This window comes from Lolium perenne, chromosome 4 (genome assembly GCF_019359855.2).
Source record: "Lolium perenne isolate Kyuss_39 chromosome 4, Kyuss_2.0, whole genome shotgun sequence".
Lineage (NCBI taxonomy): Eukaryota > Viridiplantae > Streptophyta > Magnoliopsida > Poales > Poaceae > Lolium > Lolium perenne.
In genome coordinates, this window is record NC_067247.2 from 62,583,118 (window position 1) to 62,592,504 (window position 9,387).

Here is a 9,387-nt window from a genome sequence, read left to right on the forward strand (position 1 = left end):
TTGTACCATTTATATTTAGTGTCTTCTTTAGATGGTGGGTTGCTAAGAGAAGGTATCTACCATTGCACATTAGGGATGTAAACGGATCGGATCATATCGGATATTGCTCTTACCATATCCTTTACCATATTTTTGTAACGGATTCGGATCGGAGCGGATAATGGTCGGATGCAGATTCAGATGCGGATTATATCGGATTACGGATATGGAGCGGATTCGGACCGGACTCAGATCAGAAGCGGATTATTAAGAAAATATACACATAAAAAATAGAAGTATACTTTTTTATGTAAAATATGTTTTAATTATAGACTATAGCTAAATGTACACACTTGTTCGCACAACAAAGCAAATTGCGTGCTATAGAATACATATTTTGGCTGATTATCTAAATATTTAGGGTTGGGTTAATTTTATCGGATTATCCTCTTTGTGGACCTCGGATAATCCGCAAAAATAGCAGATAATCCGTATCCATCGGATAGTATTAATACCGTATCCTCTACCGTATCCACCGGATATCCGCTTGATCACTATCCGCATCCGTATCCATATTTGGCGGATTTCTAAAAATGCATACCATATCCTTCAAAACGGATACGGATTCGGAGAGGAAATTATTCGTACCATTTACATCCCTATTGCACATGATGTTTCACTTGGTCCAGTCGTGGTGGAAGTCATGTCTGGCTGCTTGCTGCCTCGTCAAGATTGGGTCGTCTGTGTTCAAACGCTCCCGCGTCCTCCTTCCCAACCGAAATGTTTTTTTTAGATTCACAGGGAGACATCCTCCCCGGTTCCATTTATAGCATAAACGAAACCAGTGTTTAACACCGAATTCGGAAACAAAACACCACACATTCAAAAGCCACCGCTTCTGAAAACAGATCACCCAGTTTAGCAAAACCTACTCATCACACCCTTCCAGGGCGAACTGAACCAGATGCAGCCCAGCGCCAGCAAAAGCATGCCAAGAAACTAGTTTACAATCAGTAAAATGAAAACCACCACCTCTACGATTACACCAACACAGTCATCAAAAGCAACACTAGAAACACTATCCTATTACACACCAGACCGATGGAATTGAAACATCACAGCACGGTGTGGACCAAGGCATCCTCCTCTGGGTGTTCCTTCAGATAGGCAAGTGACACCCTCCCACCACGATCAAGCTTGGAGGCAGGAGCCCAGGAGGAGATCCACTCAAAGTTGGTGCACTTCAGCTCGATGTCAATTCCATGGGTGCTTTGATCCTTTTCGACATGAGTTCCACAAAGGAATCCACTTCCCTCCAGGACTGGTCCTTGAAAGGAACTTTCCAGTTTCTCAGATATAGCTAGTAGATGGCTTTATTTTGATCCAACCAAGTAAGTCTATTAAAAACCAAACTATTCCTAGAATTCCAAATCCCCCACAATATGAAGAGATGAAATTGAATTGTAAGAACTTTTTATTACAAAGCCATCTACTAGCTATATCTAGGTACTTTTCCACCCTATAATTAAACAACTTTTCAACCAAAGCCCAAATTTGTCTAGAGACTATGCAATCAAAAAAGAGGTGATGCACACTCTCAAACTCTTTACCGAAAGAGCATTCCATTGGTTTTGGGATACCCCTACGCCTCAAATTATCCCTAGTCATGATTTTATTTTGTGATAACAGCCAGAGGAAAACCTGTACTCTGGGTGGGATTTTCAAATCCTAGACATCAGGCAAGAAAATGGGAGTCACTCCCCTAAAATTGACCAAAGCATACATGGATTTTGAGGAGTACACCCCATTTGTTTCATAAGCCTAGATAAGCTGGTCTTCATTAGCATTAAAAATTATAGTTTCAGCAATAGCTAAAAGTTCCCGCCATTGTACCATCATATCATTAGAGAAGGTTCTTCTAAAGTCATACCTCAAAGTTGCTCCATCACACACCTCACTAACAGTCTTAGTTTGTTGATTAGAAATAAAGTAGATATCCCAAAATTGAGTAGCTAAATTAGTATTACCAAACCAAATATCTTCCCAAAATCTAACACTCCTACCATTCCCTATCTTCCATTTGTAACCAAACCTTGTTGCTTCTCCAGCACCCATCACTCCTTTTCCAAAAGGTTGATGGATGGGCATCATGACAACAAAGTATGTTTGGATCCCTAGTATTATATTTACTGTCTACTACATTTCTCAACACAGTCCCTTCCCCTGTATATATCTCTTAATCCAAGATCCTAGTAGACAGAGGTTTAAGTCCTACAAGTTTGGAATACCCATACCTCCAAACTCTTTTCTCATACACACAAAAGGCCAGTTAGCCAAATGGATTTTATTGTTCCCTTCTTCATCATTCAACAAACAGTTAGCTAATTGAGTATTTATTAACTTCAAATCCCATTTGGAGAATATAAAGAAACATAACAAATAAATTGGGATACTAGCTAAGACTGACCTAACTAACTCTCTTTTAGCTGCAGAAGAAAGTAATGTCCCTCTCCAGCCAGACAATCTACCTAGGAGAGAATCTATTAAAGGTTGTAAATCTTCCCTTTTTAGTTTATCATAGTGCAGAGGAATCCCTAGGTATTTTATTGGGGAAGACCCTAGCACACACCCAAAAGTCTCCAAAAAAAGGGGAGCACTCTTCTACCTCTACATTAATAGGTATCAACTCACTCTTATGATAATTAATTCTCATGCCAGAGATTTGTTCGAAATACTCCCTCCGGTCCTAAATATAAGCCATATAGTTTTTGGCACGGAAATTAAGAAACACACTTTTGGGAAAAATTACACCTTGTTTGGTTAGGATTAATCCTAGGCAATTAACGTGAGCTAATAGAGGACTTTGCATAAGCTAAGAAAACATAATCGAATCACTAAAAATATTTTCCATACAAGTGGGGCAACGTAGGAAACCTTATATTATGGAATTTTTCTCAAAACACTATATGGCTTATATTTAGGACCGGAGGGAGTAAGTAAAATTCACTTCATGTTAGTTGCAGTTATGTTACTCTTTTCAAGGAGAAGTAGAGTGTCATCAGCATACTGAAGACAAACCACCACTCCAGGGACAAATTCAGGGCAGAGGTCCATAATAAGCCCCTCACTACCCCCTTTGAACAGCATCTTGGAGAACACATCTACTACAAAATTAAACAGACCAGGGGACAGGGGATCCCCTTGTCTTAAACCTTTTCCAGTGACGTAGAAATCACTTTCAACTTCATTGATTTTAACACCCACAGAACCACCTGTGGTAAATTGTTTAATAAGTCTAATCCAAAAGGGCTAAAACCTCTAAGTTGCAAGATCTTATACAAGAAATCTAGATTTACTCTATCATAAGCTTTTTCATAGTCAATCTTGAAAACAAAACTTTCCAATTTCCTCCTATGTACCACTTGTACAATTTCATGTACAGTAACTACACTCTCTAGAATATACCTCCCCTTAATAAAGGCAGATTGATTCTGAGAAATCAATCTACCTATAATCTTAGCTAACCTATTTGTCAAAACTTTACAGAAAATCTAAAACCCACAATTAAGCAAACTAATAGGTATAAATTTCTTCATAGTTCTACCATCACTTTCCTTGGGGATCAAAGTAATCATAGCAAAATTCAATCTAAAAATGTATAATTTGTCTTCAAACCAAGCATCAAAAAGATTCATTAAATCCTGAGCAATAACATCCCAATATTTTTGGTAGAAGAAAAATGACAGACCATCTGGCCCATGTGCCCCATCAGCATAGGAACCAAAGACAGCCTCTTTAACTTCTTCTAAAGTAAATCTACTCCCTAGCATATCTTTTTCCTCTAGAGTTACTTTTTCTTCAGGTAGAAAAAAATCATCTAACAGCCTAATATCAGGTCTATCTTCAGCACCAAACAAATCTTTGTAATAATTTTTAGCTGTCTCTGACATCCCTTTTGTTTCAGTTATAGGGCCCTCATGACCTTCTAACACAGGAATCATCTTCTTTCTCCTCCGTTTAATTAGCTAAAGCATGGAAATAAGCAGTATTCATATCCCCTTCACGGGTATCTTTATCCCTAGAACGTTGTTTAGCTTTTATTTCTTCAATAAGCCAAAAGGAACTCAGGTCAGCAAGGATCTGTTTAAACCTCTCAGCCTCACCAGCCAGGAGGTCTTGATTTTCAGATTTAATATCTAGTGTGTAATATTCCTCCATAAGGGACTTTTTCTTTTTCCTAATATCAGCATCTATGTTTGCACTCCACCCTTTTGCAGAGTGTGGGGCTTACAGGGTGAGAATCGGTAACACACCAGTGACTCTACGACTTAAAGCAGATATATTACAACTCTTAGCAGAGTTAAGATCCAAATTTATTACACGCAGAGGTCACTGACCACAATACAACAAGCAACGGAAAGCAAATTACGTTATCTAGATAAAAAGACTCCAAAGGGCCTAAGAGACCATAACATAAGGCGACGTCCCAGCCCATAAGTCTCAGGCTGCCACCTGAGGAACTCCGAACTACTCGTCGACGTCGAGGTAGAAACCACCGTCAGTTGGAAGGACTTCGTCTGAAACAAAGCATGCAAGGCTGAGTACAGGGACTCAACAAGACTTAGTACAACCTTTTAGCAAAGCGAGTATGCGAGGCTTTATGTGGAGCTTATTTTGCAGAAAGACAGTTTTCCTTTGTAAACAAGAGGGAGGAGAAGCTCGTCTATTCAGACCATTTTCAAAAGGAGATAAGAGAGGGATGTCAACTCTAGATCTAATGTCATCATGTTGAATCCACCGAATCTTCATCATCGCCTGAACCTATCACCTAGGATCACCCCCTCGACACCCTGAGAAGGGATCCTTATTCACACATTGACATCAAGTTTTAAGATTAGGTTCAAGTTATCTATGATCATCACGTCCTTTCCCAAGTCGTCTATAACCGTGGACACGGATTTTCGAAAAGATTTACCCTGCAGGGGTGTACAACTTTACCCACACGCGCCGACCGACTCTTAATGCCACTATAGATTGACACACTTCCTTGGTGTGCCGGCAAAGGGTGGTCGACCAAAACCTTTCCCTTACTTCACCTATTCCATGAATCAAACTAACTGGGAAGCTCCGTCATCGTAGGTAGCCATTATCCGAGGCGGTCCCGGTCATTGTGTGACAAGGGATTAACTTGTCAATGCCTACGGGTTGTAGACTAGGGTTTTAGTCGGAAGTAGAGGGCAAGTAGAGGTCGAAGGTTTCAGCCGAAAAGTGCTCGATGATATGAAAACTAGGGTTTGTGAGACAATGAATCGATGCTTTCTTTGTCCCTCGACTCCCTCTTATATAGGAGGCGGAGCCGAGGGATTCGCAATACACAAGTTACAGAGTCCGGGAGAGTTTCCAACTCATCCCGCAAGATTACAAATATTATCTCCTAATACAACTCTAGCTTTCCTTAATAGTAATTTGGGCTTCCGATTCTTCTTATCCTTCGGGTTATGGGCCTTCAATAAACCCCGGGTACCATCTTCGGCATGCCCATTGGGGATGCCTATGTCAGTAGCCCCCGAGATTTTGCTTGAATCGCAGAGTCGGGGAAAATCTCCAACTTTATATTCATTCAGTAGCTCTGAACTTTACCACATATCTTTGGATACGAAATTATATATTGTACAGGGATAATGGTAGTTGGGGCTAGTTCATCTGACGGATCAGGTACTAGTTAACTGCTCTAGTGGCTATCCGCAAAAACCTACTTCAAGATCACGTCCCTGGACATGATCTCGGGATACTGGTATAAACTTCGACAGGTGCCGCTTAAGGTCATACCATTCTGTCGAGTCCCAGTCATACTTTATCGGGTACCTAACGCATCCGTTAGGATTTTTCTTCATATCTTTTGATATGGAAAAAAGTAGCAAACCGACGTCAGAGACGGCGCCACGCCACGCAGAACGGATCTGGGGTCTTACCTTCGCAAAGTTTTGCGGCATTCAGAAACTGTTCGCAACTTCGGCGTTCTGATAATATATTGTCGAGTGCTTTTTCGGCTGCTGGAATAGCACATTTTATTGAGTCAACGGATGACTTATATTGCCCTCCCGATGGGAGTATATGTAGAGTTATTTATATAACTCGAAATATGCTCACTTGTTCTTCCTTCTCTCTCTTTTGTATTATAATTTCATCGGGCACGCGAACAGCGTTCCCGATGGGAGTAGCCCCCGAGGCTACAGCCAAGGACTTGTGCTTGGGTGTAGGCTCAACGCCTTATGTTGCTATATTTTCCTTCTTTCTCGAAGTTTTCATATCTATCGGGTGCGCGACCAGCGCTCCCGATGGGAGTAGCCCCCGAGGCTATGAGCAAATGCTTGTATTTGATCATTGGCTCTCGCCATTTCTATTTTGTCATTCTCGAGTTTTTCATTGTTCCAAAGTAGCCCCCGAGCATTTGATCAAAAACTTGTATTTGACCAAAGGCTCTCGAAATATTCAACAATCTTCTGCTGTTGCCATTATTATGAAGCTGCTTAGCCGAATTTTTCTCTTGTCAAGGTGACATCATTGCTGATGATAGCCACGACCGCTATATCGGGAAAACGCGAGAACTGCTCTCTCTCTCTGCCTTGCGGGCCCAAATTTCTCATCAAGTTGACACGTCGTGCAAGTGGGGGACACACGTCCTCCACTTTTCCTGGCGCACGTACTGTAGCTCCTGCTCTTTCTCGTCTGAATGAAATTACTTTTTACCCCTTGTCCACGTGTACACCATCTATCCCGCAATCTCTTCATCCAACGGTGCGTCAATTCACCGCACCTATATTTAAGGTCATCATCTTCCTCCATCAATACTTTCGCTCGCACCGCACCTCTGTTCTTCCTCTGCAAAAATCCTCCATTGCGCCCATTGCCTCCTGCGCTCAGCCACGCTCACGCCTTTCTCCTCCACTCTCTTTGATGCCACCACGCGCGCGGCTCACCAGGCATAGCACTTCGGAATCCAAGATGGCCGCCGAAGATCTGGAGTGGGAGAGATCCAAGATCTCCAACCAGGATATGAACCTGCTGAAGAAGCTGGGGTTCACCAAGAAAGAGAATGCGCTGCGCTTCCCCAAGGAGGAGAGCTATCCATCGCCTCCAATCGAGTACCGGGTCAGTTTCGTTGACCATCTCATCCGCGGTCTTTCTCCCCCTATCCACGAGTTTCTTCGAGGTCTCCTTTTTGTCTATGGGCTTCAGCTGCATCAGCTGACGCCCAATTCCATCCTTCACGTGTCGATTTTTATCACACTGTATGAATGCTTCCTCGGAGTCCAACCTAATTGGGCTCTGTGGAAGCGTATCTTCTGCCTCCGCCGCAATGGCTCTCACAACGTCTCCTATAACATCGGCGGCGTTGTCATTTGCGTGCGTTCTGATGTCGAGTATTTCGACGTCAAGTTCCCCGACTCCGTCCAAGGGTGGCGCAAGAGATGGCTCTACGTGCACGAAGAAAGCTCCGACTCAGTGGAGAACAATATCGCCCCTTTCGACGGAGCAGCCAAAATCCTTCGCCGCCGTTCCTGGGATGCTGAAGCCACCGAAGATGAGAAATTGGCGACAGAGGCGCTGATGACTCGCATTCATGAGCTCCAGAACACCCGTGGCAAGGAATTTTCGGGTATTCAGATCACAGTCTACTTCCTTAGGATTAGAGTGCAGCCTCTCCAAGCTCGCAAAAATCCCCTTTGGATGTACGCTGGTGAAGAAGACGTCGACAGGCTCTCCAAAGACCTTCCTGTGAAGGATTTGGAGAAACTGATCCGAAGAATCTCGTCGCTCAGCAAGAAAGATACTATTCCATCCTCTTGCCGCATTACGCCATATAGTGGCGCCAATCCCCTTCCCGAGGTAATTTTCCACTTGACTACTATATTGTCTTCTTGAGTTTTTAGTATTTGTCGAATACTATCTTTGCTAGCTTTTTTTGCATAACTTTTTGTCGATACTTTTTATTTTTTGCAGAACCACCATGTTCTGGCTTCTCTTCCCCCTCTTCCTGAAGGTGGAGAAGTCGAAGAACATACCATTGTCGATGAGGACCCCCAGGGTACTTCTCGCCCTGAGAGTGAAGTCGCGGGTTCTCAAAAATCCGCGGCTTCCTCTGAAAAAGAAGCCGAGTCTGAGGCCACTGCCTCGACACACTCCCTTCCTTCCGCTGTTTCTCCAAGGAACAAGAGGAAAAGGGATGAAGTCACCGATTCCGGCACCTCCAAAGCCGAAGAAGCTGGTCCTTCCGAAAGGAAAACAGCTTTCAACCCTTACGATGATGCCCTTGTCAGCTCGTAAGTTCTCTATTGTTCTTTGTTGTTTCACTCTCGATGTTTTTGTCTACGTTGATTCTTATATTGTCGCCATTTTATTGCAGTGGTGACGAGGAAGAAGATCAACCTATTGACGCGACTGTTCAAATGAGTACGTCGCATATTTTAGTTGTATCTGAAGCTCAGCCTGATGGAGATGAAACTTCGCCTCCTCAGCAAAACATTGAGCATCCAACTCCACCTGCAAGCCCCCGTGCCCCTTCGCCAAAGAGGGCAAGGGTCGAGCCATCCAAGGAGCCTGCCCTACAACTTGGTGGCTCCACGACTCCTTCCTTCGATGATGTAAGTTGTTCACTTCTTCTCTTCTATTCCGAACATTTCAATGTTGTCGACTCTTTTTTGTTTTTCGCTTCTCTTCTACTTTTTGCTGTCGAACTTTTTACTGTATTGATGCTTTCTTTCTCTATCTTTCTTTGTTAGCCTTTGATTAAGGAGTTCATCCGTTTCGGTACCCAATTCGTCGGGTACCGTGACCATGCTAACAAAGCCGAAGGTAATATTTTGCTACTTCTTCTTACAAATGACCTCTCCCTCCTTTCTTGTCATGATTTTGATTGCTGTCGACTATTTTGGCAGAAAACCTTGTGGAAGCCAACAAGCGTGCTGATGCACTTGCTCATAAACTGGAGCAAAGTGAAAAAGCTCGTAAAAAGGCTGAAACAGATGCTAAGAAGGCTAAAGCAGATGCCGCCGCTGTCGAAGATCTTCGACAAAAACTTCATGACGCTGAAACTGCCTTGAGCGACAACATATACGAGCAAATCGCAAAGTCGCTTGCAATCGCAAAGTCGACGTTTTGTCAGTAAGCCCTCAGACCTTTGCTACTTCTTCGGGTTGTCAAATTTGTCCTTGTGCAATCATTGACGATCTTTCTTTTGCTTCTTTGTAGGGAAAACGCATCAAGATTTTGACTTGGAGTGTCCTGATGGCGATCAGCTGCTTGACGAGCTTTCCCTTCTTGATTTTCATGGAGAAGAAGCACGCGAAGGCCTTGCTGAAGCCAGAGCAGGTCTGTCGCGTCTTTTTCCTTATTTTTTCCCGAAGA